This window comes from Syngnathus scovelli, chromosome 11, assembly GCF_024217435.2.
Source record: "Syngnathus scovelli strain Florida chromosome 11, RoL_Ssco_1.2, whole genome shotgun sequence".
Taxonomy (NCBI): Eukaryota; Metazoa; Chordata; class Actinopteri; order Syngnathiformes; family Syngnathidae; genus Syngnathus; species Syngnathus scovelli.
This window is the reverse complement of record NC_090857.1, coordinates 15,990,816-16,008,416: the sequence shown is the minus strand read 5'-3', so window position 1 is coordinate 16,008,416 and position 17,601 is coordinate 15,990,816. Positions and strand designations below refer to the sequence as shown.

The following is a 17,601-nucleotide window of genomic DNA, read 5'->3' as shown; positions in this document are numbered from 1 at the left end:
CATGAAAACGATCACATTTACAAACTCATTATGAAAAGTAAGGGATTAATTGTTAATGCATGTTCACAGACATGACACAAAATTCTCCAAGACTGCAGTTGACAACCTGCAAAGTAAACGCAAGTTTAACAAATAAAGCACAATCTGCTCCCTGGGTTGCTGTTAGAGGCTGCAATACAATTAGGTAAAACATCAAAACAAAGCAAGTCATCACAAATTCCGTCACATACATTTCGTTACACTGTCAGGTAAGTCCAGAGTTGTTGTCATACACTGTCTTGGCTCAGAGTCTTGATTGTCAATGCTGGTATAGTCACGTCTGGTCATAATCTTGAAATGGGCCTTCTCCATTGAAGTCTTTTGTTGTCAATGGTGCCCCAGAGTAATCCTAAACCCATATTTAGTCCAAAATTAGCCCTGATCAATCTTGCTTTTTCAAATCTGTAGTATCTTTATATTTTTCAGGTGAGAGGAATGTTATCCTCTGCTGTGATCACATCACCCCAACCTTGAATCATGTTAACCATTCACAATACACAAACACCACATCCCAAGTACAGACTTGACATTCATACAGCATTACAGACAAACTGTCATCCCACAACACACACATAAAACATACAATATTAAATTGTAAAAAAGAACCCTCCCTACGCAAAATGTTCTCCTCAATTAAAATTTCCCTTTTTTATTTTAAATCCAAAATTAATATCTAATTGTCTGGTCTCCTGTCCTCACATTGTTTGCCAATATGCATAATACTGGAACATGATTTAACTCCCCATTTAGTTTGCTCACATCTCACACTTAGACTTAACACTATTGTATTGAGCTGTAACTTCAATATTTCCACCTTCCCATATTTCTTCCACTAAACAGTTCCATTTTGCTTTCAGTTTAAATTCATCCCTCCAAATAACTACCTCTGGCAAAGAACCAAACATTTTTAGAGCACTCCCTTTTACTGTTACCTTGCTCCTTCATTCATCTTCTCACAAGCATTACTGACCCTCCTAAGAAATAAGGATACTGAAAATAATGTTTAAAAATATACACAGCTTCCTCCTGCCACTTACACTATCACCTTGGATTACCGTTCTCATTTTTGTTGATGCCAATTCTTAGAATTAAAAATAAATACTTACTCTTGATAATGGAGTCATGCTATATCACAAATTTTGAAAACCTTCTTCCATGTTCCCCCTTTGTACCTATCAAAACCAATTAGAAATATTTTTGCTGTCATGATCATCATTGTGGCCCTCAAACTTATTGTTCTTGTATTTTAAATTGGCAATTTTTGTACATTTGAAGCCCTTTGAGACTTGCTTGTGGGCTATATAAATACATTTGGATTGCCTTGACTTTATTATTATTCAACTTCTTCTGCATTCTCCTTCCTTTTATTTTATTTTTATCTTAACTACTTCCACATAATTCATCTGATTTACTCCATTACACTTTTAACCGCCTAGATTCAAATTCAAATTTCACATCCTCACTTCCAACATTGCGGTAAAATTTTGCAAAATTTCATTTTTTCCCTTCTAATTTCTTCTAGTTTTCCTTTTTTCTTCTTTTTTTTCCACTGACTCAACCCATTTCAATTTTTTTAACTGTTCATTGTATGCCTACCTATTCCAAAACTTCCCACTTGTGAAAAAATTAAAATTTTCAACTTCAAAATTTACGGCCAATTTTACAAAATTCTTTCTATATTTATATCAATTTTCTGACCAATTCAACACGTTCCAAATTTAAACATAATCTTGTAGCATTCCCCGAATTTTTATTCAGCCTCTTCGCCTTCACACGCAATTTCTACAGAAATGAATAATTCTAGTTATTATTGTTAATCATCCGTGGCCCTCGTAGGGACAAGCCGCACCAGTAATGGATGGATGGATGGATTGTTAATCCTAACCCCAAGTGCCTATCATAAATTGCCATTTAAATCAATTGTCGCAAGGGTCATGTCAATGTATTTGTTATTTAAAGCCCTACTGTATTCTTTTTTAATTAAGTAGTGCCTTGTATTACTATTTTGCTGACTATCCAGAATTCCAACTTTCTTATGGCCCCTCACCCCTTCAAGCTCAAATATGCATCCTATAAATCAGTCGCAGTTGATGTGTAATTAAATTCTATTATTGTTTTGATCAAGGTCAATTAAGTTCAGCAATTCAGCCTTCTGTTGCCCGAATCCAAATTTTCACTGGTCCAATTATAAAATGTCATTATTTCGATTAGATTCATTATGTCTTCAACATGCTGTCACATATAAAAATTTATGATTCAAATCATTTAATTTCTATCGATCAATATCCACTTTGCAAAGTTTCTGATCACGCTGTCGTGATTTGTTATTATTAGTGTATCTTCACTGTCCATATCTGTGTATTTTGTTTTTTATCCTCGTTTCAGTGTCAATAAGCAGCCCTATTATTCCCTCTTTTATCAAAACTCCTCAGTTATGTCTGCCCCAGCACCCAAACACACTTCCATCCCTTTTGTCCCATACTCCACCAACTTTGTAATGCTTCAGCAGTCTTTAGCAATGTGTCCAGTTTGACTTCATGTGCCTCGTGCAAGTCTTTAGCAGCCTCTCATCTTAGATTCTCATGATGATGATTCAGGGCTGAACCGTCCGCCATTCTCAAATGCGTCCATCTTGTCTTTGTTCTTTCAGTCCATTTTCTTTTTGATCTACAACTGTGTGTATTCCACCAACTGTATGGTTCTTGTCGTGTGAAGAGCCGTGCTTGCCCCCTTCAAGCATGATAATAGTTCCTGTTGTTCTCCCAAAGGTCAAAGGTGTCTCATGACCAGGGACAGTCCTCTGTTGATTTTGAGACAGCCAGTGGAGTAAGAGGACTCAGTTCAGGAATTGTGCCACGCGCTAGGGCAGAACACACTGGGACACCAATCAGTCTTCCTGTGTAGTATTTGTTCCTTCCACCCCAAATCTTCACATGAACATATTGTATCCTATCAGTTGCGCACACTCATCATCTTACTATCAAGCCGCCCTTATCAAATGCTGTTTTTTTTTTTTGTTTTTTTTTTTTTTTTGAGTAATCCATCCACCCTACCCATTAACACGGCTAAAATCCTCGTTCCAGTGTTTATCATCAAATAAAGTTCCGAAATCCTTTGTACTAAACTGTAATGTAATTGAACAATCTACCAACATGGTTGTATATGCGGTGAATGTTATTGTTCAATCTATAGGTCATACAGCGCCTGTGTTCCAGCTATGACACTCCTCCTTGGTTTACCATCTCATAAATTATTGTTGTCAGCAGCGCTAAATGATAGTGCTTGAAAGTGAATGTCTTATCGCCCAACTCAAAACACATGCCACATTTGAGCTAGTATTTATTTATGTCTTTATTTTCCCATCCTCATGTTAGCTGGCATGTGTCAGAATTAAAATGTAATTTTGCTTTTAATTTTAAGTCTTTCAAAATTGCTATATCCTTACTGCACCGCGATAAACTGTTAAACATATCTTTAAAAACAAACAAAAACAATCTATGCTGCTGCACAGACTCTTAAAAGTGGCACCCAAATGCCAGATCACAAATCAAACCTCCTCCTTCACTCTCACATTTTTGATAAAACAGTCTACTTATCTAGACACTGTCATCACATACGAAATAATGGCCTGCAAATTAAATATAATGTTGTTGCAGTGGTCCCTCAAAACATGTGACTAGGATTTGGACAATTATTAACCCCCATCAATTGATCAATTATCTCCTCACTAAATTCCTAGCCTGTTGACCTATCTGCATAAAGAAGACATTTACAATGTAGGGGATAAGAGAATAACAAGGAACACCTTATAAACAAAATAAACCCAACCCACAACCAAAACCAAATAAACTAGGACCATGACATATGTGGACCCACACAGTACTCCAAATATTTCCTCATTAAAATGTTTGCCTTTTTGTGTAGAGCACCATTGAATTCTAATCATTGACCTAATTTTATCCTTAATTTAATCCCAATCACGAATGCCCACTACTTAATACTTTACTTGGTGTTCTTTTAATAAAAAATGCCCCCTTGCAATGTCATTTTTATTTGTTGTTTATTTACTCTAAGTGATTCAAATCTTTGACGTATCCTTACATGTGTCCTTGTATAGTCTTATGTCATAACCAATCAATAATTCCTCCTAAATTTAAAATCTGCAATCATAATTTGTATGTTCTCTCTTACTCTCACATTTTTATGAGGGCTGGGCACTCTCCTCGTTGGACAAGTTTCTGCCCACAACCCTCAGATTATTCTATAATTTCTCATTTTTACATTTAACAATGCAAATCTGATAAACCATTGTCTAGCACACCGTTTCCGTGCACCAATTTAACGCAATTCCATCCTTTATAACGAACTGATACACAAAGACAAACATACACATAAACAAACACAGGGGCCCACAACATAGACATGACAATCTTCCCAGCTGATTCAAGGGTGCGGGTGGGGTGGGCAACTGAAGTGCGGAGAGCCTCGCCACCACCACGTTGCACAATGTAACCCCCCACCTCTGTCCAAAATATGCATTTGTGCCCACCTGACCGTTTGGCCCAAACTTTAGAGCCGCAGCCTTTTGAAAACAAAAATGGTTCCAGTTTAACCCCACCACACAATGGGCTGTAACCTTCATGCTAATTAAATATACATTCTTTATCAAATTCTTGTTAAGCCATTTTTCCGACTCCAACTCTCATGCAAAATCAAAATAAAATCATCAATTTTATACAAATCAACTTATTGTTCTTCATGAACCACAAATCATCACTTCCATCCCATGAACAGCACCACAACTAATCACTCACTGCGCCACTGTCCCATCTGACAGCCAAGCCTGCTTTCCACACAATATCATCATAGACACACTTCAACAATTATGTAGCGACCTGGTTAACCCAGTTACCCTTCCGCCTAGACAAAAATATAAGTCTCTAAGGTCGCACTATTGAGGTCGCCAGTCATCCGTCCTGCTATATCAGCGATGCCTTCACCCTTTTTTTTTTTTTCACAAGTCCCCGACTCGTATTGGTGTGCCTGGCCGATCCAATCGACCCCGACCTTAGGCAACAGTATAAGTTCTGTTAGGTTACGGATTTTAGTTATTGATCTGACTCCAAATTGCGATCAACACTTAACACATAAATTGCTATGTCCTAATCCACACACTGGCGCACCTAACAATTTTGCGAGTTCGTTCTGTCAAAGAGAAGACCAGTAGATCAATCAGACCAAATTTACCAATTGTTTATTCCTGACAAAGTGCACTAATACAGGCCTGGGTCCCGGGTCCCTCACACTAAAACTCGTGCGTTTTTGTGACCACCAAAAGACGACACATTCTTCCGGGTTGCCCAGTTTTGAAGAAACACAATATGAATATAAAAGCATGCAAAATATTGTGAGATGATTGGTCGATGGCCATCTAGGTGTCGCTGGTCTGGCGGTTGGGTTTTCCCCGCGAAGCCCGACCACATAGACGTGCTGTTGTTCTCGTTTCTCACCGACCTTAAGGTGTTCTCGTCCGGTACTCCCTGTCTGGGCCTATTCCACAACACTTCGAAGAAAACAAGTTCATGCAGTTTGCCTCCACATTCTTCGCCACCCACCAATCCACACGAGCACTCCAATACTAGATATTATATTAATATGATTATAAGTTTAACACAACCTTAAAAATATGTTTGCAACCTGCCGAAAGCACATTTCCTTTTAGTTCCTAAGTGTCTACTATTGAGGCCACTCAGGTGCCCATATGCTAGTCACTGGCATCCCACAAGTTCCAGCGGTGTGAGAGCCCTTTGCTGATCAGACAAAGTCCTGACCACCTTTCTCTTAATTCACCACGACTCGGACATCCCAGATGTGCCTTGCCTTAGACAGCCCTATAATGTTCTAAGGTCACACTATTGGAATCGCTCGGCATCCGCCCTGCTATATCAGCGACGCCTTCACCTGTTTTTGTATTTTTTAATTTTTTCCACAAATCACTTTTACCAAGTTCCACACAAACACACACTTCTATACAACCACCATTCCTGAACACAGAGCTGAAATTATTAATTTTTGTATTCCACTTTCACTCCACAATATTGCTGAACTGGGAGAGAGAAAAAGAGGTTCCCCCTTACCTTTTGTGCCGATCGGACTGCAATATTGTTGAGCAAGAGCGGCGAAGGAAGAATCCTTTGTGGACCATGCACTTACCCTTCTGAAGAAATCACGTCGGATGGTCACCATTTGTTGGATTTTGTCCACAATTTAGGGAGCGCGTTATCTGCGCCTCACGGCAAAAGCCATTGCCAATCACCTGTTATCCGATTTACTCACAGTGTGCTCGTTTGATTTCTTCAGATTTAGGAAAATGCCAAGACACTGAAGCACAAATTAGACTTACACAGGTTGGTTGAGTTCAATCACAATTCTTGTTCAGACAGCTCTGTTTTCAGGAAAGTACAATACAGCGCTGGGCCCTTCAAGAGCGGAACGTCTCCATTCAGAAAAGGCATCGTTCAAGGTTCTTTGGTTAGCTTATATCAGTTGCACATGCCAGTGTGGGCCGAGATGAGTAGTCTTTGGGGTGGGGCAAGTTTGCCATGGGAGTGGGTGCTGGTTATGAGCGATTCGGTGTGTGTGGGGGCTGTTGACTTCCATCCCGTCTTTCGGCCTTGGCGATCATATTTGGCCGAGTCCTTGGCTGGCTCCCTCTGGCACCTGCTGGTTTTATCTCCACGTGACCTTCCTGTGAACATTCTTCTCCAATCTTGGACATACACTGTCGTACCCCATTCTTTCAATTTTGTCATTTTGTACGAAATTATGTTAGCTTTTGGCTGTGACATCATTAATCTATTGCTGTTCTTTTGATACTTCATGTCTTTGCTTATTCTTAGTTTAACCATGCTTCCGACCGTATCTTTTCTTTGTTAGGCAAAATATTTCCCTCTGTGCAGAGCGTTCAGTAGTAATCAAAAACTGGCGTCTAGCATTAGTCAAAACATAAGATACAATCAAGTACTGAACGGTCAAGACGACTCTGGCCGTGTCCATAATTAAGAGAAAAAACATCAGGCATGCGTTACACACGGATTTGGTGTGTAGGTATAATTATAAGCTTAAAGTGTTTCTTTTATTGATTTAATATGTGAATATACTTTTCTGCTTATGTACTTTATTCAATGAGGTTTGAGCATATCTGTTTTTGTAGCTAGGTAGGACTTTTTGTATTTCAACCCCATTCCTTCAGTACAATCTGCGTCGACATTTTGACACCAAACACGGAGCTAAGTACGCTAAAGCTAGCCTTCAAGAAAAGCAAAAAATTGCCCAAGAATTAAAAGGCAAACTGCGGTCGCAGCAGAGTTTGTTCACGAAATAACACAGACAAAAACGAGGCCATGGTGAAAGCTAGCTTCATTGTGGCCGAAGAAATCGCCCACGCTTTCAAGTCTTTTTCAGAGGGAGCGTTTTTGAAGCAGTGCATGCTGAAGGTCTGTGAGCAGGTGTGTCCCGACCAGTTACAGACTATTAAAAATGTCAGTTCATCAAGAAACACCATCGCCGACTGAGTGAAGGAACGAACAGAAAATCTTACAACACAGCTGGACTGTAAGGGATCGGACAGTACAGCCAAGTGCGTAGCGACAGACTTTATTGTGGAAGGGATGATGGGGGTGGCTGGCGCTGGGGTGGCTGGCGCTGGAGCGGCGATCTGGCTGGGGTGGACAAGCAGTTCTGTGGATTCGAATTTGTAAGTCAGATTCTCAGGGACAGATGAGCGAAGCATCACGAGACAGACTCGGGTCTGCGCTGGCGGCGCTGATATAGCGCTGTCCATGAACCCGTGGCAGGTGACGGCGATTCCACTGACAGGGGGGCGTGGTCCTGTCGCAGGTGGCACCAGCACGTGACAGAACCCCCCCCCCCCCAACAAGGGACGGCTCCCGACGTCCCTAGTAAGCAAAAACAACAAAAAAAGGAAGGCAATACCCCGGGCGACCAGGTGGGGTGGTCAGCACACCGCTGAAACGTCCGACACCTCGCCAGACGCAGGATCGACGGACGCGGGAGCAGAAGACCCCGGTACCGGCGGACAAGACCTCCCCGGACCCTCACCCCTGGTCCCCTGGTCCCTCCTCGGGCGCCCGCGCCGAGGACCCGGTTGGTCCGGATGACAGCGATGGAACTCCGTAATGAGCGAACGGTCGAGTATCCAGCGGCTCGGAACCCAGGAGCGGTGCGCGTCGTCATAACCCTCCCAATCCACGAGGTATTGGAGGCCACGACCGCGCCGCCGCGATCGGAGCAGGGAGCGGACAGCGTAAGCCGGACCCCCATCGACGAGCTGGGGCGGCGGAACGGGCGCCGGCGCCAACGCGCTCTCATGGATGGGCCGCACACGGGACACGTGGAACGTGGAGTGAACCTTCATGGAATCTGGAAGGAGAAGACGGACTGCGGCCGGGCCAATCACCTTCTGAATAGGGAACGGTCCAACAAAGCGGGGCGCCAGTTTGCGGGATCCCGCTCGCAGTGGCAAATCCCACGTCGAGAGCCACACACGCTGCCCCACTCTGTACTCCGGAGCCGGCGTCCGGTGCTTATTCGCCTGGGGGGGCGTAGCCTGAAACAGAGCGGAGAAGAGTGACCCGGCCCCTCGCCCAAGCACAATGACAACGGCGGACACAATCCTGGGCCGACGGGCACGCCGCACCACGCTCCTGGTGGGCGAACAAGGGTGGCTGGTACCCGAAGACGCAGTGGAAAGGCGAACGTCCCGTGGCCGAGCTGGGGAGGGAATTGTGAGCATACTCTACCCAGAGAAGCTGTTGGACCCACCCGCGCTGGTCCCCGGCGGCCATGCATCGGCAAGACCTGCCCAGTTCCTGGTTCAGGCGCTCCGCTTGACCATTGGACTGAGGGTGAAACCCCGAGGAGAGGCTGGCCGTGGCGCCGAGGAGTCGGCAGAACTCCGTCCAGAAGGTGGAAGAGAATTGAGGACCTCGGTCTGACACGATGTCTTGTGGGAGACCGTGGTGACGAAACACCTCCCGCACCATGATGGACGCAGTCTGCTTCGCAGATGGGAGCTTAGGCAGAGGGATGAAATGCGTCATCTTGCTGAAACGGTCCACCACCGTGAGGACCACCGTCCTTCCCTCTGAGGGGGGGAGGCCCGTGACAAAGTTGATTGACAGGTGAGACCAGGGACGGTGGGGAACCGGCAAGGGTTGAAGCAGCCCGGCCGGAGGACGAGTAGACGTCTTGTAGCGGTTACAAATTGAGCAGGCTCTGACGTAATCGCTGGTGTCCACTTGCCAGGTGGGCCACCAGAAACGCTGTGCCACCACGTACCTCGTGCGTGCAGCGCCGGGATGACAGGCCAGGCGTGAGTCATGCGTCCATTCCAGCACGGACGACTGCAGGCCTTCAGGGACGAACAAGCGACCCTCCGGGCAGTTGCTGGGGCCGGGTTGATCGCGTGATGCGGCTTCCACTTGGCGTTCGATCTCCCATGTAAGAGCCGCCACCCGAACCGAGCTCGGGAGGATAGTGGGAGGCGGACCCTGTCCCTCCTCCCCGCCAGGAAACAAACGCGACAGGGCGTCCGCCTTCGCGTTACGGGAAACCGGTCTATAGGAAAGAGAGAACTCAAAGCGGTCAAAGAACAGAGCCCACCGTGCTTGTCTCGCGTCCAGTCTCTACTCCAAGTTGCGGTGGTCGGTCCAGACGATGAACGGAGTGGTGGTGCCCTCCAGCCAATGCCGCCACTCCTCCAAGGCCAACTTGACGGCGAGGAGCTCCCCATTACCGATGTCATAGTTTTGTTCCGAGGCTGACAGACGGTGAGAAAAGAAGGCGCACGGGTGGAGACGATCGTCTTGGCGGCTACGTTGCGACAACACCGCCCCGACACCCACTTCGAGGCGTCCACCTTGACCACGAACTGTCTGTCGGGATCGGGAACCCTGAGGATGGGAGTGGATGTGAACCTCCTCTTAAGCTCCTGAAATGCCTATTCTGCCCGTTCCGTCCATTTGTACGGGGAGGCGGGGCTGGTAAGGGCGGTGGGGGCGCGGCCACCGTGCTGTATCCACGGACAAAACGGCGATAAAAGTTTGCGAATCCTAAGAACTGTTGCAGCCGCTTGCGTGTTTCGGGAACAGGCCATGACGTGACCGCTTGCACCTTCCCAGGGTCCATTTCGATGGATCCCTCACGCACCACGTAGCCGAGGAATTTGACAGAGGAGGCATGGAACTCGCACTTCTCTGCCTTCACGTAGAGCGAATTCTCAAGGAGACGGCGCAGCACCGCCCGAACATGCTTGATGTGCTCAGGGAGCGAGCGGGAGAAGATGAGGATGTCGTCCAAATAAACGAACACAAATTTGTCCAGCATGTCTCGTAACACGTCGTTTATCAGGGACTGGAAAACCGCTGGGGCGTTGGTGAGCCCAAACGGAACCACCAAGTACTCGTAGTGTCCGCTCGGGGTGTTGAAAGCCGTCTTCCACTCGTCTCCCTCCCGGATGCGGATCAGGTGGTAGGCGTTGCGAAGATCCAGCTTTGTGAAAATGGTGGCACCCTGAAGGCTCTCGAAGGCGGAAGACAGAAGAGGCAGAGGGTATCGGTTCTTTACAGTGATCTCGTTTATTCCCCGGTAGTCGATACACGGGCGTAGCGTGCCCTCCTTCTTCTTCACGAAGAAAAACCCCGCTCCCGCAGGTGAAGAGGACGGCCGTATGATACCGGCTGCCAGGGACTCCCGGATGTATTCCTCCATAGCCCGGCGCTCAGGAGCGGACAGCGAGTAGACGCGTCCCTTGGGAGGGAAGGTGCCGGGCAACAGATCGATAGCACAATCGTAGGACCGGTGTGGAGGAAGGGAAGTGGCCCTGGCTTTACTAAAAGCCTCCTTGAGTTCGTGATAAAACGCTGGGACATTGGAGATGTCGGGACTGTACCTGGGCGGGGCTCTGCCGAGTGGGCTGGTGGCCGCCTTCAGGCACACCCGATGGCAGCGTTCGCTCCACTGCCGAACAACCCCCTCCCAGTCCAGCACCGGGTTGTGCTGCCGCAACCAAGGGTGCCCCAGTATGAGCTGCTGTCCTGGGAGGGAAAGAAGAAAAAACTTGATGGTCTCGTGGTGATTGCCGGAGAGCAGTAACTTAACTGGTTCCGTCACGAAAGCCACCTCGCCGATCAGACGGCCATCAATGGCACGTGCGGGAATGGACGGGCTCAGAGGGAGGAAGCCGACACCCCACTGGCGTGCCAGGCTAATGTCCATGATGTTCCCCTCCGCGCCGGAATCCACCAAGGCCGCCACGTTCTGGTCGCCCGCCGCAAGTTGTTTAGAAGTTGGCCTGTAGCGTGAGCGTGCTGGGACTGGGAGAGCCGGTGCTGGTCGAGCTCACGTGGATCCCCCGACGCCGCGTGAGCTCCGGCCTTTTAACGGGCACCCCGCCACCCGATGACCCCCCTCCCCACAGTAAAAACACAAGCCCAGTGAGAGGCGTCGACGGTGGTCCTCCGAGGGGACCCGAGCCCCTCGCAGATCCATGGGCTCGGCGGGTAGTGTGGTTGGCAGGTCCCCAGCAGACGGAGGAAGGTGACCACGCGGGTTCCGCGGGGACCTCCTCACCCGATTGCGCCGCCGCGTCCGGATCCGCCGGTCTACTCGGGCCGCCAAGTCCATCGCGCCCTTCAGGGTTCGCGGGCGATCGTAAGAAACCAGCTCGTCTTTCATGTACTCAGCGAGGCCGTTGAGGAATGTGCTAACGAGCGCCGGCGTGTTCCATCCGCTGCTGCCGGCCAACGTCTGGAACTTAAGTGCGTACTCCGCGACCGATCGGCTACCTCGACGCAGCGTCGCCAGTTCCTCGGCGGCGTCTTCGGCGGCGGAGCCCAGGTCGAACAGGCAGAGCAATTCCTCTGCGAAGGCGTCGAATGAATCGCAAGCTGGGGCCATCCTCTCGTATTTGGCCAGACCCCACAGCCGCGCCTCGCCCGTGAGGTGGGTTAGGACGAACCCGACCTTGGCAGATTCCGACGCAAACGTGACGGGCTGGAGGCTGAACATTATACGGCAATTAGTCACGAATGTCCGCACGTGCTTGGGGTCTCCGTTAAACTTCTCGATGTTGCCAAGGCGGGGCTCCGGGACGTCCCCGAGCCTCCTGGCCTCGGCAGATGGGCGCTGCGGGAGTGCCGTGACAGCCGGGGATGCAGCCACCGACAGTCTCTGGAGGGCTTGGGCCATTTCCTGCTGCTGTAGCTGTTGTTGTTGACCAACCTCGATCAGATTCCGGATGTCGGCGGACAGGCTGCTGATGGCGGTCTCGGCTCGCTCCAGTCGGCTCAATGCCGTCTCGTCGTTCGCTGGCTGCATAGCGTGGTCAGTCTGTACTGTAAGGGATCGGACAGTACAGCCAAGTGCGTAGCGACAGACTTTATTGTGGAAGGGATGATGGGGGTGGCTGGCGCTGGGGTGGCTGGCGCTGGAGCGGCGATCTGGCTGGGGTGGACAAGCAGTTCTGTGGATTCGAATTTGTAAGTCAGATTCTCAGGGACAGATGAGCAAAGCATCACGGGACAGACTGACACTCGGGTCTGCGCTGGCGGCGCTGATATAGCGCTGTCCATGAACCCGTGGCAGGTGATTCCACTGACAGGGGGGCGTGGTCCTGTCGCAGGTGGCACCAGCATGTGACATGGCCAAGGAGACACGCAGCTGCAAAGCTTTTTCATTAGCTGTTGATGAAAGTACAGATAACACGGACACAGCGCAGTTATCAATTTTTATTAGAGGCATAAAGTCGGACCTCTCTATCACTGAGCAGCTGTTGGATGTGGCTGCAATGCATGGGACCACGACGGGACAGGACATTTTTGATGCGGTGGAGAAGTCCGTAAGTAAAAATGCATTGCACTGGGAAAACTTGGTAGGATTAACTACAGACGGTGCACCGGTAATGTGTGGAGGAAAAGTAGGCTTGGTTGGAGTAATGAAGGGGAAAATGCAAAACAATTAACTGTCACACGCCTCTGATAACGTATCACTGCATTATCCATCAAGAAGCTTTGTGTGGGAAGATGCTGGGGATGGAGGACATTGTGACCACAGTCATGAAAACAGTGAACTTCATTCGGGCGCGTGGCCTGAATCACCGTCAGTTCCAGCAGTTTTTGCTGGAGATGGGCTCAGAACACGGGGATGTGCTGTACCATACAGAAGTGCGGTGGCTGAGCAGGAGCAAAGTCATCAAGCGATTTTTTGAGCTCAGGGAAGACATTGCTCTTTTTATGCAGAGTAAAGGAAAACTCATGTCTGAACTATCAGATCCAAAGTGGATGTGTGACTTTGCTGTGTTGTGTGACATAACCGACCATCTCGCCCAGCTGAATCAGAAGCTGCAGGGATACAAACAAGTCATTACGCAGATGTCCGACAAGGTCATGGCTTTCCAGCGTAAATTGGACTTATGGATGTGGCAAGTGAAACAGGACAATCTTGTCCACGTTCCTGTTTGTCAGAGTATGTCAGCCTCATTTCCCAAGACTTTTTCAAGTGCTCAGTTGGCTACCAAACTGAGCTGGTTAAAGACTGAGTTTGATCGGCGTTTCTCTGACTTCAGAGCACAACAGTCTGGCTTTGACATCTTTGCCAATCCGTTCACCACCGATGTCTGCACTGCACCCCAGCACCTTCAGATGGTGCTAATTGAGCTTCAAAGCAACAGTGGCCTGAGAGCAAAATTCCAGGATGCTGCAATCAAGGACTTTTACCATCTGCTGCCCCCTGGTTTGATGCCACAGCTTCGACTTCATGCTGCCTGTGTTCTGTCCATGTTTGGGAGCACCTATCTGTGCGAACAGTTTTTTTCCATAATGAATCTGAGCAAAAACAAGCACAGATCATGCCTCACGGATGACAACCTCCATGCTGTGCTACGCATTGCCTCAGCACAGGATCTCAAACCAGACATTGACACACTGGCAACGGGAAAACGGTGTCAGACGTCTGGTCAGAAAACACACAGGTAAGCATTTTTTTAAAAACGTAATTAAAATATAATAAAATGTAATTCAACCAAGAAGAAGAACAGTTAAACATTGTGCAATTTAACGATTGTGCTTGCATTTCTTTTTGTGTTTATCATTTTCAGAACATGATCAATCGATAGTAGAGAGATAATCCACTTGGTGTGTTCAAGGACAGGCAGCATCTCCTCATCAAAGACTAACCGAAAAACTTGACCAATATAGTTGTGAACTGAGTCAACCTTTCTTTTGGCATTTTTAGTTGATTACATATTATTTATGTGTTGCTGCTGTTGTAATTATTTAATGTTAGCAGGTCTTATGTGTGTATGCAGACAAATTGTTGTCATCAAACCATCAGTTGGATGCTAGGCTGTGTGCAGCCTTTTTTTGTAAAATGCTACGTGTCATACAGTTTTATGTTATTTTTCTTCATTCACTTGGACAGTTTGATCCTTCATTAATGGATTTATGTGGGTTTTCATAAGCTGACAACATTTAAAAGGATTTATGTAAGAGCAACAAGCAAACATGTTTTCTATGCAACTGTAATTGTCACTTGAATAAGTTATAATAAATAATGAGTTATTTAACATTAAGGACTAGTTACATTTATTTTTCATTACATTCGATTACATTTAGTTACATTTATAAGTTACATCTGGCCCTTTGAGGACAGCCATTATGCTGATGTGGCCCTCGGTAAAAATGAGTTTGACACCCCTGGTTTAAAGCCTTCTACACAGCCAATGTGACGGACGAAGAATACGATGCCGTGACCGCCAGAAACAACTGCGATATCAGCCTCTATCTGCTACCTGAACCCGCTACCAAAAGCAGAAGGAAACTGTCATCTTCCGCCAAAGACTGTGAACCTGAGCCGCTAGCCAACGGCAAGGTCCTGGGAATTGCGGATGATGACTCTCTGACAGTGAATGCTCAACGGAGAGCAATGGCGGGCATTTCAGACAGCCCCAATAGGCAAACAATACCGCAAGCTAACACAGTTATGGAACTGAAGGAATGCTATACGAAATATATAAAGCCATGTCACGTAGCCCTTACAAAGTTAAAAGAGCTGACCATAAATGACAGCCTACTTGTCGAGAATGGCGACTCTGGCAAAAGGGTGGAAAAGGCCCAGATATACAACACACTAAGGACGACGGAAAGCCAATTACCAGGATGGGAATAGGTTTTTGACCGGAGAGCTCATATGGGGGAAGATAGAGGGCTTCTCTTGGTGGCCCGGCTTGGTGATTCCTTGGAAAACTAAAATTTCACCTCCAGGTGTACGGAGGGTTGAATGGTGAGGTGATGGAACCCTCTCAAAGATCCCAACGGAAGCTTTGATGCCTTTTCGGAATTTCATCCAATGTTTCTGCAAAAATTCATTTGCCAGCCTGCCCACTTACAAGGCCGCCATCTTCCAAGTCATAGAGCTGGCAAGTGAACGCTCTGAGAAGTCCTTTGAAGAAGGAGATGAAGAAAAAGAAATGAATCTGATGCTGGACTGGGCAGTGAAAGGATTTCTACTATCAGGGCCGCAGGGATTTGTGCCACCTGCCATTCACGAAGCTGGCCAATTGTCCAATTCGGATTCGACTGAGTCTGACTACCAGCCGTCTGTGAAAAGGAAACATGCTTTTAAGAGTCGGGCAAGCACCTGCAACTACAGCTTCACAAGAGACACTTTAATTGAGAGGCTTAGAGACAAAGGCACAAAAATCGAAGATTGTTGTTTGGCTTGCGGGTCGCCTGACGTGGTCGTGCAACACCCATTGCTTGAAGGCGGTCTTTGTTTCAAATGCAAAGAAAACTTTACAGAAATACTGTATCGCTACGATGAAGATGGCTATCAGTCGTACTGCACCGTTTGCTGTGGCGGAACAGAAGTCATTCTTTGTGGTAACGCCAGCTGTTGCAAATGTTTCTGTAAGAAGTGTGTGGAGATCCTGGTGGGAGCCTTTCGTGACCTGAAAGATATTGATCCATGGAGCTGCTACATTTGCCGCCCAACGCAGTGCGAGGGAAAGCTCAAACTCAGGCCAGACGGGAGTGTTAAGGTCCAAGACTTCTTTGCCAACAACAATGCCATGGAGTTTGAGCCTCACAGAGTTTACCCGGCCATTGCCGCAAGGTCTTGAAGGTTCTGTCGCTCTTTGACGGCATCGCAAGAGGATACCTGGTGCTCAAAGACCTTGGCTTCAAGGTGGGACGCTACATTGCATCAGAGATTTGTGAGGATTCCATCGCGGTGGGTATGATCAAGCACGCTGGCAAGATTGAATATGTCAACGACGTCCGCACCATCACAAGGAAACACCTTGCTGAATGGGGCCCTTTTGACCTGCTGATTGGAGGAAGTCCTAGCAACGACCTTTCCATGGGCAAATATCCTACGGAAAGGATTGTTTGAGGGCACCGGAAGACTCTTCTTGGAATTCTACCGCATTTTGACGTTGCTGAAGCCGAAGGAGGGTGACGACCGGCCTTTTTTCTGGCTCTTTGAAAATGTGGTGTTCGTGTCCAGCAGAGACAAGACGGACATCTGCAGATTCCTGGAGTGCATTCCAATTATCATCGATGCCGTGACTGTCAGCCCTGCACATCGAGCTTGCTACTTCTGGGGAAACCTCCTAGGTATGAATTGGCCGGCGGCCCCATCCCTGGATTAAAAAGTGAATCTTCAGGATTGTTTAGAAGTTGGCCATGCAGCAAAGCTGGACAAGGTGTGAACCATCACAAGAAAAACTCCATGGTTCAAGGGAAATTGGGACTTCCTGTCATCATGAAAGGCGTCATCATGTGGTGTACCCAAATGGAGCAGATTTTTGGTTTCCCCAAACACTACACGGATGTGAAGAACATGGGCCGCCTGCAGCGCCAGAGGGTCCCGGGGCGTTCCTAGAGCATCGCCGTCATTTGCAACCTGATAGCGCCACTCAAGGATTATTTCGAATGTGAATCGCACCAGCCAAGTCTGTAAGGCCGTAGATGCATGAATACCGTTTCTGGACTAAAAACCGCACCTGAATAAAACCCACGCCAGATAAAATTAGGGGAAAGTCTGGATAATAAGCTGGAGGTGTTTTAATGTCTTATTTCCATATATATGAACAAATCATACAGAATGATCAAAGTCATGAAAAATCCATCGATATAAACTGGACTATAAAATGCAGGGTTCAAAGCTTGTGCAAAAAGTAGCAGTTTATAGTCCAGAAAATACAATTCCTTTATGCATGAGCATGAGAGCTCTTCCCGGAACACCAAATGTTTGCCACTGTATATTGGTGTCCTCCCACAAGTCAAAAAACATGTGTGTAAATTGGCCTTGGGTGAGAATGTGTTTTCAACGTGCTTTGCAATTGGCTGCCCACTGGTCCAGGGTGTTCTCTGCCACTTGCAACCCTACTAAAGAAAAAAGATAAATTGATGTACTTTTTGAAAATAAATGTTTTAATGTCATAACATATGGTTATGTTGGTTAAAGGGAAGTGTGTAGTAA

The 17,601-nt window shown here is 47.2% G+C and overlaps 1 long non-coding RNA gene and 1 pseudogene across 1 annotated transcript in view; one reads left to right on the top strand and one right to left on the bottom strand.

Annotated features, from left to right (window-relative positions):
* LOC125977313 (uncharacterized) overlaps positions 1 to 17,601 on the bottom strand; it is a 205,763-nt gene that overhangs the window by 73,291 nt on the left and 114,871 nt on the right. The gene's annotated exons all lie outside the window — the stretch shown is intronic.
* On the top strand, positions 13,143 to 17,568 carry LOC125977643 (DNA (cytosine-5)-methyltransferase 3C-like; annotated as a pseudogene).